Consider the following 21,391-nt stretch of genomic DNA (forward strand, 5'->3'; position numbering starts at 1 on the left):
TCTAATGCTAGTTTTTGGATTTTTTTTGGCCTTGATTCCATCGCAGAAGTGAAGTGGGCTTAGCAAAACTCTATACCATCCTAGTCTGTCCGGTATTCGGGACACAGTATTAGTTTTTTTCATGTTAAAGTGTACACATTGTACAACTAATTTACTTAAATCACGTTCAAGGTCCACGCCGAAGTAGTATACATAAAGAGAGAGGAGGATATAGCTATAGACACAGTTGATGTAGGCGATTTTGCTCGGTTTCCAGGCACTTTCAAGCAAAGTTTGATTGAAAACCTAGGCTCTTAGAAGAGAGGGCGGTTAAATTACTATCGAGACTAAGGAGGATAAAATAATCATAATAGGATATTTTTAAAAGTCACGTCATCATTCTACGAAATCCCGAGTCAATCATAGTTGCTTCATTTGATATGATGGGTAAAATTAGGTTCTTTCAAGTTGGAATATTGGTATCAAAGAACCACGCTCTAAGTAGACGGATTAAAACGGCACAGCCTTCTTCTTCGAATACCACTATTGCCGCTTGAGGGAGCTCGTTTTGCCTACCTTGTCAAGTGAAGGCGAATGAGTTTGAACCAAAGCAGCGCAGCGGCTCCCACTGCAGGATTAGGGCGAATCGAGGATCGGCTCTTTGATCTCTCACATCAGCATTATCCTTTTATGATAAATAAGGGCAAAGAAAACCATAAGCAGCCTCTGATACGTACAATAAAGATGAAAAACAATGCTCATTAACTGCGGGAAAGGCTAAAACAAGCAGGAAGCTCCAACGCATTGGCGTCGGAGAGCGGCTCTGGGGGCAGTAGTTGTAGTCAAGAATGAGGGCCTAGACACATTTTGTCATTGATGTACAATCCGACAACTGTCGATTCATGTTTTGTAACTTAGCAGATTTACGTAGCCGGTGTATAAATGTGTATTGGGCTTTGATATGGCGAATACATGGCATTATCACTTGTTGTATACTTTTAATTTTGAAAGCTCTTTGGAGGTCCGCTTCCTAAAAAATCTCTGGTTGATAAGTCGTTTAGCGAGGCTGCAAAAAATTTGCATTTTTATATCTGAAAGTGTAGGTATTGGTTTTTTGTATAATTGTTTTTTTGGATTGCTGGAAAAGTAACGCATTACTTCTATAATTTAGGACTGAGTCAGGGAAATATAAGGTTCGTTAAATAGTAAATATTCCTAGTACCGTGTGACACTATTGTTAACGAAAAGTTTTTGCAACTTGTCAAAGAGGTTGTTGAATGATCTTCGAATAACTTTTGATGAGCTAGAGGTAATGGTTCTATCTGCAGCTCGTGGACTTCTGTACGATATTGTCCAGAATCATCTAAATTTTCAAAAAGTGTCCGCTTGTTCGATACCCAATTTGCTCATTCATGCATACAAGGAGAAGCGCATGAAAGCTTTAGCAGACATTTTGGAGATGAATCAAGAATTAGATGAAGAATTTATGACTTAAATCACGGCACCTTAATCACGGGATGACCTTAATTACGGCAACTATTTATTGTCCATGAGATGCAGATGGTTCCATTTCCCTAGCTCATCAAAAGGTATTCGAAGATCAATTTCATCAGCCACCCGTACGAACCACGTTTCTAGTGACCCGTACTTGCTTCGCACGTATGAAACATACAATCAGAGAAAACAGAATTCATCTTACAATAATCAATAATCAGTAGGACATGAATCGTTGCGATGTATAATACGACATTATAATGCGGCATTACTATTGTAATTCATTTTTAATGTTTAGGGGCATTATAAATCATTATTGCCACGTCGGAATGAAATGTTGTAGACTGAATTGAAAAGCATGTTGGCAAAATTTATTATAAAAATAGTATAATATGTAGGTACATAACATAAAGGTAATACAAATTAAATGATTAGAGCGTGTATATTTCATTACATTATAGGTATATTACAATCATTTTTGTCATTGTTGGAAATTTTGATAGTTTGAATTTTGATAGTTGATAGTTGATAGTTTGAGAGTTGAAAATTTGGTTATTTTATTTAGTTAAGGTGATTCGATGACGCCATATTTTGTGTCAGAATGGCATGCGACATATCCCATCAATTGGTTCCATTTTTTCATTTACTCATCATTTTTCTCCAATTTTAAGTTTCGCAATTCTGTTTTCAGGAGACTAAAGCACTCACTTATCAATTTGTATATTTATATTGAGTTAAGGGTAGAGACGTATTCCTCACCGGAATTGAGGAATGGAGGTGTTACAGTAAGTCCGGCATTAGGTTCATTTCGACATCAGCGACGATCAACGCTACGATACTGGAAGCCAGTCTTCCGATATTAAATCCCTAGCGGGGAAGAAAAAAAATGCCTAGATTTCGCTAAAAATCCCTAAATCCCCAGATTTGCTCAAATATACTTAAAAAATCCCTAGATTTTGCAAAAAGCGCCATTTTTTTATGAAGAATCATGATGTCATTCGATGTAGCGATTTGCAATATTTAAATCTGATTGGCTCGTTTGAATTTTGGCGCTCTCTGAAAGCAGTGCTAATCCAGACCAATAAAATGAAAGAATATTAGTTGATTTCTTATTATTAACAGGTTGAATGCAGTTGAATGTCAAGTACATCGAAGGACGCAATCGTTTTAATTTCCGGCTTATTTGCGGGGAAAATAGTGTTGCCAAAAAGGCCTACAAAATATAGATGAAAAAATGTTTTCGATTGTCGAAGCTAGAATTGAGGTTAAAAAGTTGATTTTTGGTAACTTTACCTCATCAAAAAAAAATCCCTAGATTTCCTGAAAAAATCCCTAAATCCCTGGAAATTCCGGAAAATCCCTAAATCTAGGGATAAACCTTAGACATGGTGGGAATGCAGACATCGGATGGCTGTTGGAAGCATTAGAGTCAACATTTGAAACGCTGCTGCAGAATTTCGCGGGAGTATAATCGAGTGTTGAAAGTCAGTAGAATTGAACAATGTAATAATTGCTTTCCGAAATAAGCGTTTATAATAAAAAAACAACGAATCTGAACTGTTAATACTGGAACACACCTTCTGTAAATGTACCTTGCGAGAGATAAGTAAAAAAATAGATGTACTGGAGGAGAAGTGCTTCTCCACAGAGTTTGAAGAAGGAAAAAAAATGCCCAAATTTACTTACTTCAGCATTTTCGGCAAAATCACTGCAATTTCCGAACCTTTTTCTGGCCAGGGGCCAAAATTAAATGATTATGAAGGGCCACTTAGATGTTGTAGATAAAAATAGGACTGTTGAAAAAGTCGCCGTTTTCAATAAATATGTACCCGGAATGGAAGACATCTAGGGGAAAATTGTTACGATTTTCCGATGCAAATATTTTCCTACAATCTATTTTCCTGCGTTTTGGGATTATACGTACTAAGCAGGCTAAGGGCCCGTTCGCCAAAACTAATCGGAACTGTATGAATGAATTGCTCCTTTTAAAAATCAAAACAATATCGAATTGCGATATATTACACAGTTAAGATAGGGCTATGTCCTGTCGTAAGCGGCCGACATAAAGTCGATATCATTTCAATAATCGCCCCAATGGCCACGATAGTTGTTAGACGTTTACGGTTTCCCTGGTAACCTTTGTTTGCTATCAGCTGATATCGAGTAAATGACTAGGAAGCTCCAACCCAGTGGTTAAAGCTTCCTTAACCGCGAAAACTTTAAAATTCAAATTTTCAAATTTTGAAACGTAAAGTACATTTTTTCCATCACGAGATAAAAGCACAAACAAGTTTTGAATTGTTGACTGTATCACCATGATTCCAAAAATACAATACACAACATAGCATTGACTAACAATAAAACAGTATGCAATAAAATAAAGTCATGACAAGGAACATAGCCGAAAAATGGCGCCGATTCCCATCAACCAAACGCGCGGGTCTCTACAATTAACATGCTGCATTGATACTCCCCAGCTGGGACCGTCCGGAATAGCAGCTCTAGTGCAAGCACAGAGCCGCTAAAAGTGAAGAAAACCCGACACGTTTCGGCCGATTATGCAGTCAAATAACTGTAAAAATACAAAAATTCACCATAATCTTTACGACCATGAAGAAAAGAATTTCTGATCAACTCAATTTTATGGTAAACACGGTTAAAATAAATATGGTTTTTGTAGACGATACAATTCTTTTCGCAAAAAAGTATTATGTGGAAATCGTATTGCTCCCAAAAATGGTTCCCATTTCCGTCGAAGGTGCAACAGAATCTGAACTGGTCCAGCGTAACATTGGTGGATAAGAAACCGCAAGGTGGAAAAAATCATGATATGCACTTTTTATTTGATTTGTCTTTCCATTTACTAATGTATATGATCATATATTCATATTTTGCATCATATATTCACATTTGTATATATTATCAATTATCTAAGTTTTTTCAAGCTATCGACAAATACGTATCGAGCGTATAAACACCAGCCCTCCTTTGGTGCATTGCTTGTACCAGTGTACCTATAGTAGATCCTCTGATACCACGGTGTCCTGCCGGTTAAAAATACACAGTTTTTCTTGAGTTTTTGTTAAACTAAAACTCTAAGCAATGAGAGCTAAGTGAGTTAACCGATGAAATCAATGCGGCGATATTTCCTTTAACGTTAGACGATGAAAAATGACGTTCGGTTAGATGTTTAATTCTCTGGTAATCTACATACTGTTACCGCCGTGCTAAGGTAGAGCGCCGCATGAGCCTTCAGATGTTGCCAAGTCTCCTCCGATTAAAACCGAATTTACTGGGAAAATTGCGATTATTTTTCTCTAAATTTTTCAGACAATTTTGTACGCAGTTTAATCCAAAATATCTGAAAATTTCAAGAAAAAGTATGCATGAATGTTCTAAAAAATACACATTTTATCAAGGGAAATTTAGCAACTCTCAAAGGTTCATACGGCGTTCTTCCTTAGCACGGCACTATAGCCGTCTAAACACGATTCTGCGACACTCGCAACCTACCCGTTCTGGGAACGGCTCTCAACGAGACCACATCTCTGTCATAAAAGTTGATTCCCTTTTGTTGAACGCCGCCCACTTCATTGTTCCGTTGTTTGGCAACAATCGCACCCCTTCATTTCATGAATTATTTCCAGAGCGTGATTAAAACAAGAGAGAGAAATATCGGGCGAGCGGGGTGGGGCAGTGGGGAAAAATGCAAACGAATTCGTGGCATTAATTAAGTGATTGCATGGGATCCAGCGCTTCTGCTTCATTTAAGTCTCGTCTCCGGAGTCTGCGAGTCTTTCAGGGAGCGGAGGCGTTCAAAGCATTATTTTTGCCTGATTTGCCCGCAGCATTGCCAAATACACCGATTGTCATAATTTATTGTTTTACAATCACTGCACACCAGGTTGCGGTTGTCAAATCTCCGTTAGCTTTACACCGATTCAAAGACGAGCAAATATATGGAGATTTTGGAGAAAATAAAAAAACTGTAGTTTTGAGACAGAGTATCGAAGATATGGAACATCAAATTCTGAAAATTAGCCATCCGGTAAAAAAAACTTCGTGCATGGAACCCGAAGTTCAAGTCATCTGAAGTCATCAGGTCATCAGGATCTCTGAAGTTTTCAGATTGTGCATCCGAAAAGTAGAGGTCTAACTGCTGACTTTCGGGTTACGCATCTGAAATACCTCCGTGCTTCGGTTGAAACTTTTATAGTCACCTGAAATACCGAAGAACTTTAGTTGTGTGACCTGAACTTTGGCAGCTGAGTCTGAAGTTTTCATAAGCACGATCCGAGAATTTCATGCAGAGATCTATTTGACCTGAACTTTGGATCCCACGCTTGCTCGAAGTTGTTTTCTCCTTGCATACTTTGGAAACATGTTCAGGTGATAGAGTAGGGCTGAAGAGAGGCCTTCACTCGTATCTTTACAATAATGGAGACTTTTAATTTCGGGATTCCAACGTTCAACTATTGATCTTTTTACTACGTGCGAATGTTAAGCGAATTGTGAAAACAAAATCAAAGTTTAGTAAACTTTTTTTGGCACATTACGTCACCCGAGGCTCATCAGCTATCTAGTAGGTAACTCAGCATCCAACAAGCACGATGAATGCTTTTACCAAGTTGTCCATTGATGTTGAATCCATGAAAGTAAAAGTTGTCACCTGTCACTTACAAGTTTATTGAGGGTCTCTGTATGTCTCTAGGAGATTATGATGAACCATAAAATATTAAAACTAAAAATATTGTGATATTTTTCCCCAACCGATATTTCGGCAATATTGTATTCAATTTCTTGACACTGTTCAAGACTCGTTTTTCCTCAATGTAATTGAAATCGAAAAGGATGGACTTATCTTAAGACTTTAAAGCGCGAATTTCTTTAATGGTCGTTTTTAATGCCACCTTTGAAAATCCTATTTCCAACGGATGAATTCTCTCAGAGTTTGCGACTTAAAAAAGGGGATAACTTTTATCTTTGGGCAGCTCCAGGAATTGATTCGCGTATTTTTCCTTTATCTATCTACCTTTTCTCTCTCCTCCCCCCTAACACCACTTCTTACTGCTTTCTTCTTTGAATCTACCTCTCTAATGGAAACATATCCTTTGAAGTGTTATCGTGGGTTTTGCACTAACTTCTACGAAATGAAGCTCAATTCTACCGAATCACGTACGCCCGTTGTTCTCAAGAGGCTGCAATATCTTAAAATAGGAAACTTCAAAGGCACCACACACTTTTGGAGGTGTAAATCTCTGCGACTCTTTGAATATTTTTCGCGTCCAATTTAGAAATTTCTTTTTTGTATATCTTGAGTAAGTCGTGATTCCTTAAAATCAAGGCGATTCAAATTTGAACATGCAGTGATTTGGGATGTATGGACGAATTCAAATTTCTATTAATCGTAAGATTGTCAGCATGGCCGGATTAACCTACTTGCCGCCCATGGGCTGCCTGTATTTTGCCGCCCTCTTCTCATTTATTTTGAAACATCAATAAAAACCATCAAGTGAACGTGCCGGAGGAAGAAAGGTGCATAAGACGCGTTCACTCGTGTTGGACACATTTTTTGCGTACGCCCTGTCAACACTACTAGCAAAAACTCACGGAACTTCGCGCGAAAGTTCAGTTCCGTAAAACTATCTCTGTGTGGACAAGGCCTTTCATTTGCAAGAAATGAACTACAAAATTAAGAAAGAACAAACATAAATGCACAAAGCCATTAAATAGCAGAAAAAAACAAAAAAAAAACATAAATGTGGTTTAATAATTTTAACTTCCGCCGCCGTGCCGCGCTGACCAAGTGACCACACTGTGTTTGGCGCAATGCGTGAAGTATTCATGCAGTCTCGTAGGCACTGTGCGTCTCACGCTGCGCCGACCGCTGTTGACCGTACGCTGTTTGACGCAATGCGTGAAGTATTCATGCAGTCTCGTAGGCGCTAATATGTGTTACATGCCGATCGCCGCGCCGAGGGCTTCTCCTTTTCATCTCAAATCCTCGGCATCATTTCTCTCGGCGCCGCGCCGCTCCAAGCCAAATTACGTTTTTGGTTTCTCTCTTAACTCAACTAATTAAAGGTGCGCAGTCTTTTGTACCACCAAAATACGACAAAATTAGAAAATAATGAACTCTCAGAAAATGAGAGACTTTGTCACCTTTTTTTGTTTGTAATTTTGTTCTGAGTCCGATTTTTTTGTACCTGTTTTTAAAAAAATTGCAAAATTTGCCGCCCCCTAATTTTGCCGTCATGGGCCGCGGCCCATGTGGCCACCCTCTTAATCCGGCCCTAATTGTCAGTAAAATTTTTTAGTTTCAATCTAGGAAAAAATTATGATTTTTAGTATCAAGAGAACGAAAGCTGATGGTTGAGATCGGCACGAAACAATTTTCCCGTTTTGGTTAAACCTAGACAAATTTTTGGCAGCAAATTCGGTCCAACAGGAATAAATTCTCCTCAAATTTGATAAAACTTGTCAAATTCATTGCATTACACTCGATCCAACTTAGGTCCTTATGTAACCGAAAGACAAGTTTTCGGAGCTATTATAGGTGCGACGGATATAATACCCGTAATGTATAATATTATCAAAAGCGAAAAGTTCAGCAGAGAAAATCGCCACCCACGCACACGAATGTGCCCGTTGACACTAATGTAATCGCGGCTTGAAGATATCAAATACTCTTACCGAAGACTCTTGAGAAGACAAGTATTATCCGTGCGTTTGTTCCCGAAATGATGGAATAACAGCCTGCCCTCTCGAGTTGACAAGCAAGACACCGCAACCAAGTTTAAGAATCTGATGGAGTGAGGCTCTTCAGTCCGTCAATCTTAGGGAATTCAGTCTAAAAGTAGGTTTTAATATCACGAAAAGGATTGAGTGCGAGCATTTTTGAGGAGCAATTGTACACTGAACAGGTGGGGTGACATGTGAGGTGGAAGGTCGGGATATAGGTTAATAGTGGCCTCACTTCGAACCACTTCAAATCCTCTTCACGTGTAAACCACCCCCAAATTTTCAACACCTATTTTTTAAAAATATTGCTTCACGCCAATAATGTCATGACTTCATCCAAGATTTCGCATTTTTTCCACACACAATATGGATTGTATTCGATAGTGGTTCAATGTATCGTTTGGTTCAAAACAACAGAACATACTTCGATACATAATCGATTACAAACTAAAGGCACCTCTATGTAGTCCATTCAAATCTACAAAGCATGACAAAGCAGCGATAAGACATAGCCAACCAATCACGCTTCGCCATTTAGCCTATGTCATCCATGTCCAACCGACAAACACAAAATTTCAACCATCAGGCTGTGGATTCAACATTACGTCATACTGATTCAACATGATATCAAGCTGATCGACTTTCCCAATATTTCGTCGAAAATTTAGTCTGTTGTATCGATGTAATATCGATTTATTGTCTTTGGCGGCATCGGAAGAGATTATAATATTACTGCGGCCCGATGGACACGATCGATATCCGTTTGAATAGAGAATCCCTTCAGTGACATCACGTCTGAGCAGTCTATTGTGAGGTCAATGGAGGAAGAGCCGTGTCCACGCGGTTAACTCGCACCGCACGTCCATCCCGAATCCCGCCACGTGCATATTTTTCCATCCCTCCCGTCGCCTCCATTTCCATAATTTTCCGCCGTCGGAAAATTTTACGTTACCAGGTAAAAAGGGGAAATTGACAGGATGAGTAAGATTAATGCTCCTTCCGTTGCTTGCACTTCGGCCAACCTTTGCAAGACGACACCGCGTGAGTCACTTTAAAATTCCATTACTAGCTCAGGTGCATTCATCTTTTGTTCATCAGTTGCCTCTTGAATAATGGCCAGCGAGGTCCCAAATTCTGCGTCGTAACAAGTAACTCGCGCGCCCTTAGCTCGTTTTTCTCACGCGGTTTCCGCTGGTAATAGGACGCCCATAAATTTATTATATAACATTGGATTTACGATTTTGCGAATAACCATCCGCCGCACCGCTGCGCTGAACCCCCCCCCCCCCCACCCTCGGTGCTTCAAAAATCAATTACTGCTTGTTCTAACAACCCTCCTCCCCTAATTTCCGAAGTATACCCCCATTAAGCGTTTGAGGTCGGAGAGATGCGTTCACGAATGAAAATAGGAGTGTCTTACAGATGCAAAAGTAAAAAGCGCTGACTCCACTCGTCAAAATGGCGTCAAAATGGAAGCTCAAAGTGAATCGATTTCAACGATAAGCGGCTCAAAGTCGGGACGTGATGCGATTGATGGGGGTTGCAACTCAAAATAAAGCGGCGCGACTCATTTTTGATCAACAATCGCGAACAGATCGTTTTTATCGATTCACTTTGAGAATCCATTTTGACGCCATTTTTACGAGCGGACACAGGGTTAAAAGCATGAGGAATTTCTCTGTTTACTGAAGCTTGAATATTCTTTTGGCAAGTCGCATAAAAATTGAATTAATTTTGATAGCGATTTGATCAAATGTATAGAAACTTTAGTTTTACACATTTTGTCTCCTGCTTACGAAAAAAAAGGTAATAGAATTCTTGCCAAGTTTTGATGTTAGTATCTATGGCTTAACATTCAAATTTTCTTTTCGAACAGAAGTAAGACTCTGCCGTCTGTAGCACGGCAATAAATGAATCCAACGGAAAAACAACCCCTTCCCACAGTGTCTCGGTGTACTTAACCTCCTCTTAACCTCCCATGTGTCTACCTATCCGTAAACAGGGAATTCAGACTGCGTTTCCGAATACACATCACCAACCAAGCGAAAGGGGTAAATCTAAATTTATAAGCACATTATTTCAAGAAAAGTGCAGAAAAACTGACTCCCGCTGAAAACTGAAATAATTTATGTAAATTGAGTCTGATATCTCCTTGCTCATTTATTTATTTTACGTCGGTCGGAATATTTATACGGAGTCTCGAACAGTTTGCACACAGTTCCCCGGATCTCGTCTTATTTTATTTTCTTTAAAAAGATGAATAAAACTCGTTCATATTGAAAGCTGTGCTGACGTTGGCTGTTTGGAGTTGAAAGTTTTCATCAAACTCCCTCGTAACGATTCTGTTCCCTAGCGGTACAAAGCTGTCGAATCTCCGTTCTTTGTTCGCGCAGCTCAACTGTGAATTCCACATTAAATCAAGATACATAACGCGTGACTTGGCAGCTAAGCCGAGACTTCAAACTTTCGCCTTTCAATATCGTGGCCTTTGTATTTGCATGCGAAAGCTAGCTGGAATTTTTTATTTTTATTTTTTAGACTCAGTTAAGTGATTGTAAATATCAAGGGAGGCTCGCTCGGGGAGGCTGAAGAGGCAGTGCCTCCCGTTTTGTTGAAATAGAAAAAAAGAGGAGTATAAATGTATCACTGACAATATGGAAGGCATATTCAAATATACTTTATTTACATCAGTAGTCGGAAAATCGCATCCGACATTTAGACATTAAAGGTATTTGGAACGGAAATACTCAGATCTTGTAGGTAATACATACTTGATGCACATTTTCTGAACATTCGTGTGTGTAATATTCATCATATTTGCTAAAAAGATGAGAGGTATTCCTTCTATGCCATTTCAGTCAGGTAAACTTTTTTTTTGTATTAAGTCCTTCATTTCATAGATTTTTCCAAATTTTTGTTGATATGTGTGTATCAACGGTGCAACTGCAAAAAACGCGTATCTCGCATGCAGTGTTTAGAAGTATCCGCTCCTATTTTATTTTTCAGGAGTCCGAACCAACATCATGGCTAGAAGTAAAGAATATTCTAATGGCTGGAAGAAGTTTCTTTATGAACAGAAGAAAAATCACTGAAATTTTCAAGAAATAACAGCCAGTAGTTTTCCACGCATAGGAAATAAAGTCTGATGGGAAAGTCTGTGCTCATCTCATTGGCGGTTGTTAAGGTATTCTTTTCCCATGTGGTCGTCCAAAAATAAAATTTTGGCTAGCCCATCTTTATCTTATTTATCCGCTCAAACCATTTCCATCCTCAAATGTTGGTTCTTTTAACTACATCCCAATCACTAATCAGTAATAATTGTGCCAATCAAGCATACCACCAGGTTTTTTTTTTTATTATTGAAATTATTCACTTCATACAGTTAATAATTAAATTTAATAAAATCATGACATTGAAATTCCTTACATTCATGTAACGAAGCCTATATCTTTGACCGACTTAAAATGAAGGTCAAAAAGGAAATCTGCGAATGATTTTGAGACGAAAATGATGGCGAAGCTCTCCATGACAACAATGACGAGCATATAAGTATTTGATAATTGATTGTGATGGCATTGTGGATGGAGAAAATTCATTAGATGTCTGATTGAGGATAATCTATCACACAAGGGAGGACAGCTACTGAGGAGGGAGGGGTTTACGGAGGAGCTTGGAGAAATCTTTTCGGAGCATTAGACAGCATCTCGGTACATAATCACCGAGAAATTCTTCGATTTCATGGGGGCGACGAATCTTCTCTGTTGCCATACTCTCACAAATTGTTGATGCTTGTTTTGGTTCGTATTCGCAAGATCGCGTAAATTTTCGACGCAGAGTCAATGCTGAAACTGGCAGAAGCCGAAGGCGCTTACAAAATCACCACAGTAACGCAGAGAAATTACAGGCAGGCCAATTTCCGCTATCAAATCTTCGTTTTTGTAACGGCTTCATTTTGAACACTAAGAATTGTGACTGTCGATGGGGATAGTATTGAAGGCCTTAAAATCAACTTACACGCACAATTTATTGATTTGAAGTTATCAATATTATGCATGCATGTAATACATTTAGTTTTAGGGGGAGGGGGGAGGATGGGAGAGTGTAACTCCGAAAAGGGGCATATGCAAATCGATGCATGTTCATTTTGATCCATGAAAAATCCTGTATGTTGCGGTAAAACGCGTAAACATTTATTTACACGGAACCAATTGAGAGTGAAACTGAAACAACTGATGTACCCTTTTAAATATATTGCGGGAAGCTCACAAAACGAGAAGACAACCTTACGTATGGCTTTATCCAACATAGCATATATTTTGGACTCAAAAAAATCGGCAATCTCTGATAGGTTAGAAAATTTTTAAGGATTAGATTATGATTTCTAGAGCCTCAACGGGCCCAAAAATAGTAAACTGGGCCCCTAAATTGACTTTTTATTTCAGACTTAATTTTAGGACATCCCGGTAACTCATACATCAGTTACGTACGAGTACTACTTGCGGATCGACCTCCGCTCCGCGAGAAGCCGATTCGTGTATTGCTACACGCATAACTCTAAGGCGAAATAAACGAGGATTCGAATGAACAGATGCAAGATTTCTGTACAAGTCACCATACTTCACAATCGAAGCTCTTATGCTCAAGCAGTCAGCAGAGAGGTTTTTTGTGCGAACAAAAAACTTTAAATCAATCGGCGTCCTTTAAATTTTTCAAAAGTGATGAACTTTTGTGCAGCTAACTTTAGACTTGAAATGGTGGTTTATTCCACATTTGTGACAATTTAGTTTCTGAGATATCGGACACAGTAGATTCAACGCTGAACTCGTAGGAGTTGAAATCTCTAGTCTATGATTTGACGAAAACTAGCTAGAGAAATTCTGCTCATATGAGTTAAATTCTATTCAGATGAGTTGAAATTCTATTCATTTGACTTTGATTTTTTACTCATTTGTACTCACCATTTTTAGCAGGGAAAGCATGATCCCCGAAAATAACTTTTCATTTTCGACGAGATATCTCTAAATACTTTTTCTTCTGTGAAGCTCGATGCAGCTTTTCTTTTTCTTATAGACAACCCCGTCCACGTATGATATGGCAAAGATTACTATTTATTTTGTAAGCGAAACGACGATTTCCAGTCGAGTCCGCGGCGCTCGTCAAGAGACCGATTAAAATCACGCAACTCGTGCGAGCGAGGATACGATGGCTAGTAGCAATTGGATCATAAAATTTTACGATTTCCCGGAAAATGGGAAACGTAAAATCATTGCAACGTTCAACGTTTAAGCATCGTCCACACTGTTGCGGGTCCGCTTTAATGATCTTCCTCCCCATTCTTATCCCTTCCGACGCCGCGCCGTGCATATATCGTCGTTTCCCGAGAGAAAGAACGTAACTGTATTTCAATGTTGCCAAATTTCTCTTCGAAAATGGAATTGCTACCGAAAGAATCATAGGCATTTTCATCGGAAAATTCTTGTGATTTTCCTCTGATCTCATGCAAAAATTGGACGAATTTTTTTTTTTTTGGGGGGGGGGGGGGAATTGTACATTTATATTTTGGGAAAATACTGAATTGTTTGAGTCAATTTTGCAACCTTGGAATGGAGTTAGGTTCCTTCTTCCGGGAAAAGACGATATGTTGGGAGATTTTTCCTACGTCTGCTCTACTTTATGGGTCCATCGTATCAATCGAGCGTGCACTTAATGACTTTATAGGGGATAAAGATGAATTTAACCAAATTTCGTGAAAGGCGCATATTTTTGAAGCGTTCCCTCAAGCAAACAACGGGTTAAAAATCTTGGCCAAATGACCCGACTATCAACGTTCGTCTTTTATGGCGTCATAATATATTCCGCCAGAGAAACCTGAAATCATTAACATAGTAATACACGACAATCTTCTTTTAAAATATGTTTATTTTAAAACATGCTCCTGCGTGATTCATTGAAATCATTCTACTTAGAAAAAAAAACCTGGTAATATATTAGCAAGTGGATCCTCATGCATTGCACTGAGTCATATGGTAATGTGCCTCGCCCCGAATGAGTTTAAAATGTAAGCTTGATCTATTGAATTTACAATGATTGATCCGCAACTCGGTAGTACAAGTGTACGGAACAAGTTTTGCCGACTGGAATGTCATGCAAGCTCTCTCTAGCAATGGAATTTTCTGGTTTTTTTTTCAGAATTAGCAAAATTTTATTTAAAAAGGTAACCTCCTTGCGGAAGTTTAAAATCGATTCTGTTCACCTCGAATTCCCATCACTGCCTGCAACAAATCAATGATTTTGAATGTGCCACAATTTTTGGGCAAATATAACCACACGAGTACTTCTCTTTGCCAGAATGAGTGTTATAAAAAATGTGTATAAAGCACTGGGTGCAGAAGGGGCATTACTAGGTGCGGTGTCTCAGGGTCTCCATTAACGTGGTTCCTTCCTGCTAAACGCGGTCCAAATTGCGCACCGTAGTGAACGCGCAATGCGTGAAGTATTCACGCAGTCTTGTAGGCGCGAATATGCCCCAAGCGCGAGCCGTGATATATGCGCAAAGCGTGAAGTATTCCTTCAGTCTTGTAGGCGCTAATATGCGTTCCGCGCCGCACTGTGTTTGGCGCGATTAGTTTACCTCGCGGAGTCAGCGTTTTTCTACTTGTTACGACCATTAGGTTTTTGCACAATTAGTGGATTACTGTCCTTTAATATGATAAAGAAAAATTACAAAAAATCTGACTAATTTTTTTTTTTTTTTTTTTATTCAAGCGATTAACACTTTGCCCGCACCTCTTGCGAAACTGCTAGTTTGTCAGCCTCTGGAAACTGATAAAAGCGCGGAAGTAGTCATTGTTTACGCACTCAACACGCAACCAAGAAATGCCTTTTCTGCACTCAACGCCTCATATACGAGCGATTCTCTTAGTTTGCGATCATCCGGTGCTTTATGGTTACCAGGTGCCGTTCTCCCATTTTTTTGCTGAACTATTCACAACCTCAACAATTTTTCCTTAATTTCTATAGATTCGTATACTTTATTATCCTAAATTTTCAATATCTGACGCGAGTGTCCACCACAAACCGCCGAGGAATTGATTTATTATTGTATTTCCCTCGAGACTAGAGAATAAAAGTAATTTCTGACTGATCAAGGGTTTTTTTGCCTTACTTTTAGACCTGCGTAATGATTCAGGTCTAAAGCATTTATAGCGGGTGGCACGAGGTATAACTTTCAAAAGATAAACAAATGTTGGTCATCCTAATTTTTTCCATTTCAAATTACAAACAGGCAACCTTGCTTGGTAAGACAATTCTTTTTTCAATTTTCTTAAAACCGACAAAGTTCCATCAAATTTTGATCGATGCTTTAAAGCACGCTTTCCCGTCGCGCAAGTGATGATTTTTCCATTCTGTTTTCTTTCAGACGTGCATCAGTCTTCTGTCTCCTTGCATGAGCGAGAAAGCAGGGGAAAACCTCCCTCCCCTACGCCGCTGGGAAGATTCATTTCAGAAAAGTGAATGATCTCAAAGGACCCTTGAAGTGCACCATCCCAATGAATTTTGGGGTGAGAGTTAACATGAGTTTTTTTCCCCTCTTTTTTTTCGTTGCTGCTTCGGAGGAACAAGAAGCTAATGACTGTCAGTGTCAAAAGAGCAAAGTTTCCGATCCCTAAAACGAAGAAGTTAGAAAAGCTTCTTCGTCGCGTCGGGTCATCTAACCGATTGAAAAAAGTTTTCTGACAGGAAGACGAGTGAAAGAGCTTTAATGACCTCTGTAACTTGCCCTTTCTCGGACATCTCTCCTCCCCGCAGTGGCGTGGCGTGAATTGCGATGTATCGATTGTTCTGCCATTTAAACCTATGGTATGGAATCGATTATTAAGGTGTTCGCTGCGAACACCTGTTCATCGATCCTTCCCCATGGGTTTAAATGGCATAACAATCGATACATCGCAAAGCACACCACGCCACTGCCTCCCCGGTCCTGCTCCTATTTGTCCACCATCGTGACTTGGCTGTAAGATTTTTCAGGAATAAGGCGCCTCAAAGATTTAAGGAAATCTATATTAGATTATTCAAGAATATCCCTAACACAAGGCTTTAAAATTTTGCGATTCAACAGAAGTCATTAATTTTGTTCTTACGTCGAGAAAAGTCAGCTAATCGAAGTATGGCTAGGTATGGCGAAGGTATGGCGATGACTTCGGAGTTTAATGGGACCGCGGTGTGAAATTCATCAGATCACTGGACATCAGACCAATTTCAAACTGTTTTATCAAACAAACCCAACCCGATACGGCCAATCAGTTTGACGTCCGGTCGGCTCCTTTTTACTTCGTTCGTCGAAAGTAAAATCATACATAGGCTCTGGATTCACGGGAGTGGAGATATGGATAATCGGAGGTTGGCCTCATGAATCGTGAAGTTTGCGGGTATGTGTATGTTTTTTTCTCCGTTTCACTCCGGTGTGAATAGTATGTCACTCTCTTTAAAATCTCGGATTGCATTTCACAAGGGGAAACAACGCCATGAGCTGGAGTTTTTTTTTTTTTTCAGTGTACATAACTTGACGAAATAGTGAATTTTTATATCAAAACACTGTAAATTCCTTTTTTTGTCACAGTTTGTTCTAAAAATCAACCACCAGGCCGATTTTCATTGTTTTTGCGGCTATCGACAGAGGATATTTCCTTGCATGACACGAACAGAGAAGATAGAACAAAGACAAACGAGCCATTGAACGGATTTTCATGGTGCCTGAAACTAAAATCCGGCATCAATCATGCCACATCGACCATTCGTGATTTCTTGATGCATCACTGATGGAGTCACAATGGAAATCAAAGTACTCCACCTCTTCCACGGCTACGATGCTACAATGTAACCGCGACCGCGACGTCAGCGCTGCCGTGATAGCGAAGAGAGCAATAAGTCCATTTCCGTATGAGCCATGATTAGCACATGCTTTTACGTGTCTCGAGGTTCATCCGAGCATGGACTTACTGCTCTCTCGGCGACCGCGACTGCAGCGGGACACCGGGACGCGGACGGGGGCGCTCATGAGCGTGCAACGCAACGCCCACCGCAACAGTCCAAGTTCATGGTCACCCCCTCCTCGCGTCTCGCCCCTCCCGCACCTCTGATATGAGGCCGACAACGAGCAGCGTCGCCCCGCAAAGGCTGCACTGGCAATAGATTCGATAATTAATCGTCTGGTAATTGTTATCATCGTCATTGTATTTTATGCATCTCCAGTATGCTAATGCCGATGATAAGGCGAGCGCCCGAGCGCCGACCGAGCGAGACCGGTCTCGGATCGCTGCCGCCGCAGCCGCGCTGCTCCCAAACGGAGCGCCCTCTTCAATCTGTGCCACCATTTTTCAGACCGGCTCGGGTCTCGCGCCCCGGCTCCATGGAGCATTGCCGTGCTGGAACAGTGAATAGTGTCAGTTAGAGTAGTGTCAGTTAGAGCACCTATCTTAGAAGGATGAACACTTACGTAAAGAAAATAAAAAAAAAATATTCAGTGGTTACTGTATTCCACCAAAAACATTCCCATGTAAAGATAAACTGCGTCAATCTAAAAATATTAAAATTTGTCGCCGGGGGCCGAATTTGGTCGGGCCTTTCACCGTACTTAAACATGCATCGGTCGAGTCTTGACTGCTCTTCAGACTTAAGTCCGGCCTAGCGCTTCTGATTGGCCGGTAGTGCGGTTTGGACTCATTGATGGATGCTGCATCTTCGTTAGAAAGAGCCAACAAAATTCGGCCCCAAGTATGTTTTGTAATCTTAAAACGTCGTACCTCCGTTGATAACAAGTTTTGAAACATCAGACACCAACAGGGCCGGATTAAGGGGTGGCCACATGGGCCGCGGCCCATGGCGGCAAATCTAGGGGGCGGCAAATTTTGCAATTTTTTTAAATGTAGTTATTAAAAAAATCGGATTTAGAAAAAAAATTACAAACCAGAAAACGGCTACAAAATCTCTTATTTCCTGAGAATAAAGTAATTTCTAATTTTGTCCTCTTTTAGTGATACAAGAGACAGCACCTTTCATTAATCGAGTTAAGAGAGAGACCAAACGCGCAATTTGGCTTGGAACGGCGCGACTGAGAAAGAAATGATGACGAGGACTTGAGATGAAAAGGAGAAGCCCTCGGCTCGGCGGTCGGCATGTAACACATATTAGCGCCTACAAGAATGCATGAATACCTCACGCATTGCATCAAACATAGTGCGGTCAGCGTGAAACGGATAGCGCCTACAAGAACGCATGAATACTTCACGCATTGCGCAAAACACAGTGCGGTCAGCGTGAAACGCGTAACGCCTACAAGACTGCGTGAATACTTCACGCATTGCGTCAAACACAGTGCGTCCAGCAGCGGTCGGCGTGAAACTCAGAGCGCCTACAAAACTGGCGGAATACTTCACGCATTGCGACACGAGCAGGCAGCGTGGCGCAGCGGCGGAAGTTAAAATCATTAGACCACATTTATGTTTGTTCTTTCATAATTTTTTCGTTCATTTCTTATGAGTAGAAGGCCTTGTTCACACAGAGATAGGTTTACGAAACTTGACTTTCGCGCGAAGTTTGGTAAATTTTTGCTAGTAGTTTTGACAGGGCTTTCCCAAAAAATGTGTCAAACACGAGTAAACACGTCTCATGCACCCCATCCCCGCTGGCACGTTCACTTGATGGCTTTTATTGGTGTTTCAAATCGAATGAGGAGGGACGGCAAAATACAGGCGGCCCATGGGCGGCAAGTAGGTAAATCCGGCCCTGGACACCAAAAGGTATTGTCCTTGAGCATTGAAAAATCATTATGCCAAACATCAGCATGATGCTTCGAGTATATCGTATGCTGCAGGTGGGGGTGGGCAAAAGTTAAAAAGTAGCGAAAATCAACAATTCTTATGTATAGATTTAGGATCGCCCAACCCTTATCGGCTTATAGCCCCGTGTTGCTGCAGAGGAGTTTGAAGGCGTTCTCTGTGCATCTTTTTCCAGGCTTCTTGTCAGTTTCGGTGCACATACGTTTTTACATTCTTAGCATTAGCGGGGAGATCTGTCGATCTCCGTGATCCCTAATTATACACGATCCTCAGGAATCTGGTAGCCACTGCCAGGCAAAATTCTATTTACAATCTGCCCAAAAATGATCAAGGCTAATAATTTTTTCCATCTTTTTTAAAATTAAAACATGACCATGGGCGCCAACGAGAGGTTGGAGGGAGGGGATTGAAGCAGAAGTTTTAAGGTGCTCAATACCCAAAGGCTGTGGGTCACAGAGGGCAGTGGAGGTTAGGTTTCGTAGAGCGCCAGGGAGTGTTATAAAGTGACACACATGTATTTAGACCATGACCTCATCATTGAGACTCTTGAGGAATCGTCAGAACTCTTTGAGCTTTATGATCCTTTTATTTTTTTTTTAACTTCAGCCTTATATAATCGGTTTCCTGTTTTTCTAATTTTATTTTTGGGTCCTATAGAATTTTGGTGTTTACAGTCTCCTTTTGATTTAATCTTGTTGTTGTTGGGGACAAGCTCCACGGGAAGTTTTCATCAGATTTGTCCCAGATTCGAATCGCGAGAATAAAACTTTGGGGATTTATCGTAGCTCCCGTCCCCACGAGACGCGGCACTCGCGTTCCTGCGACAGGTTTGCGGGGAAAGATAAATCAGTGAAAATCTAGTATTTATCGGCTTTAAGATGATAATTAAACACAATAAACAATTAAACAAGTTATTTTAATTGAACAAACACGAACAATTGAGTGAACAATGAATCACACAATTTGCTTTCACTTCCTTTTCCTTTCTCAGTTGGTCAGCTTGGATCTCTACAAGAAATGCATGGGTCCTACTTCGCACTGCGGATACTGCCATTAATACTGAGTTGGTGATTATTTTTTCCCAACTTCGCAAGTGAAACTTTTCCCTGTGACAAAGCCAATAGAAACGTCCCGTGGAAACAAGGTCCTGATTTTCTGACAGTGCTTATCACGCGGTTTGTAAACTTGACCAAACGCATCATGAACATTGATGTAAATCTGGTGCTGGTTATTAGATTTCCCGGGGATCATAAGTAATCAGGAACTCTCACTTATCATGTTTCCTGGTCGAACTTTTTGTGAGCTGTGTAGACGCACTACTGTAACCACTTACACCAGCACATGTAGCAGGCACAATGACTCGCACTGAAAAAAATATCTTAGATCTATACTGCCGTGTTAAGGAAGAACGCTGTATGAGCGGTCAGGCGTTGTCACATTTCCTCCATTAAAAAACGAATTTACTGGGAAAATCGTGATTATTTTTCTTTAAATTTTTCAGGCAATTTTGTTGGCAATTTAATCCAACACATCAGGACATTTCAAGGGAAAATAAGCATAACTTTCCTCAGAAATACATGTTTTATCCGGGAAAATTTGGCAACTATTGAATGTTCATACGGCGCTTTTTCTTAGCACGGCAGTATAGGGCAGACTCTTAAAAAATTTGACAAGAAAAAGTACCCATGATTCAATCGAGTTTTTGCTCAAATCAAAAGGGAATCCGCTTAAATCAAGAGGCTTCGCTCTCGATTGAAACAAAAATCCGATTGATTCAAGAGTTATGTCAAATTTTTTAAGAGTCTGGGCTCTGAATCAAGGAGACTATTTTTCCAATGCGTGTCCGATGGTATATTAATTGATGGATTCTATTGGTTGATAAACTGTATACACTGGGGAAAAAAACACATTGGATCTGGAGTCGCCAGACTCTTGAAACATCTACAAGAAAAAGTACTCTTGATTCAATCAGAATCTAGCTTAAATCAAGAATCAAGCCTCTTAATTTAAGCGGATTTCGTTTTGATTCAAGCGAAAACCGATTGAATCAAGAGTATTTTTTCTTGTCGATGTTTTCAAGAGTCTGGACTCTAGATCCAATGTGTTTTTTTTCCAGTGACGAAGCGGCACCATTTGTGAAAGATCCGAGACAAAATAAAAATAAAAAGTAAAAATGGCTCATTCCAATGAAGGAATAAAATTTGCATTCGGTGATAGGAAGTAGAGAATCAATAGGAGCAAAGAGAGAGGAGTATAAATTTCGTCTCGTTTAATTCTCCCGTCAGACAGCGCCACTGCATAGGATTCCGTAGCCAAGAAGCGTAGAAAGGGCGTTATGG

The 21,391-nt window shown here is 40.1% G+C and overlaps 1 protein-coding gene across 1 annotated transcript in view; it reads left to right on the plus strand.

Annotated features, from left to right (window-relative positions):
• Sesn (Sestrin) overlaps positions 1-21,391 on the plus strand; it is a 511,698-nt gene that overhangs the window by 226,232 nt on the left and 264,075 nt on the right. The window lies entirely within an intron of this gene.

The sequence above is a fragment of the Bemisia tabaci genome, chromosome 3 (assembly GCF_918797505.1).
Source record: "Bemisia tabaci chromosome 3, PGI_BMITA_v3".
NCBI classification, from domain to species: Eukaryota; Metazoa; Arthropoda; class Insecta; order Hemiptera; family Aleyrodidae; genus Bemisia; species Bemisia tabaci.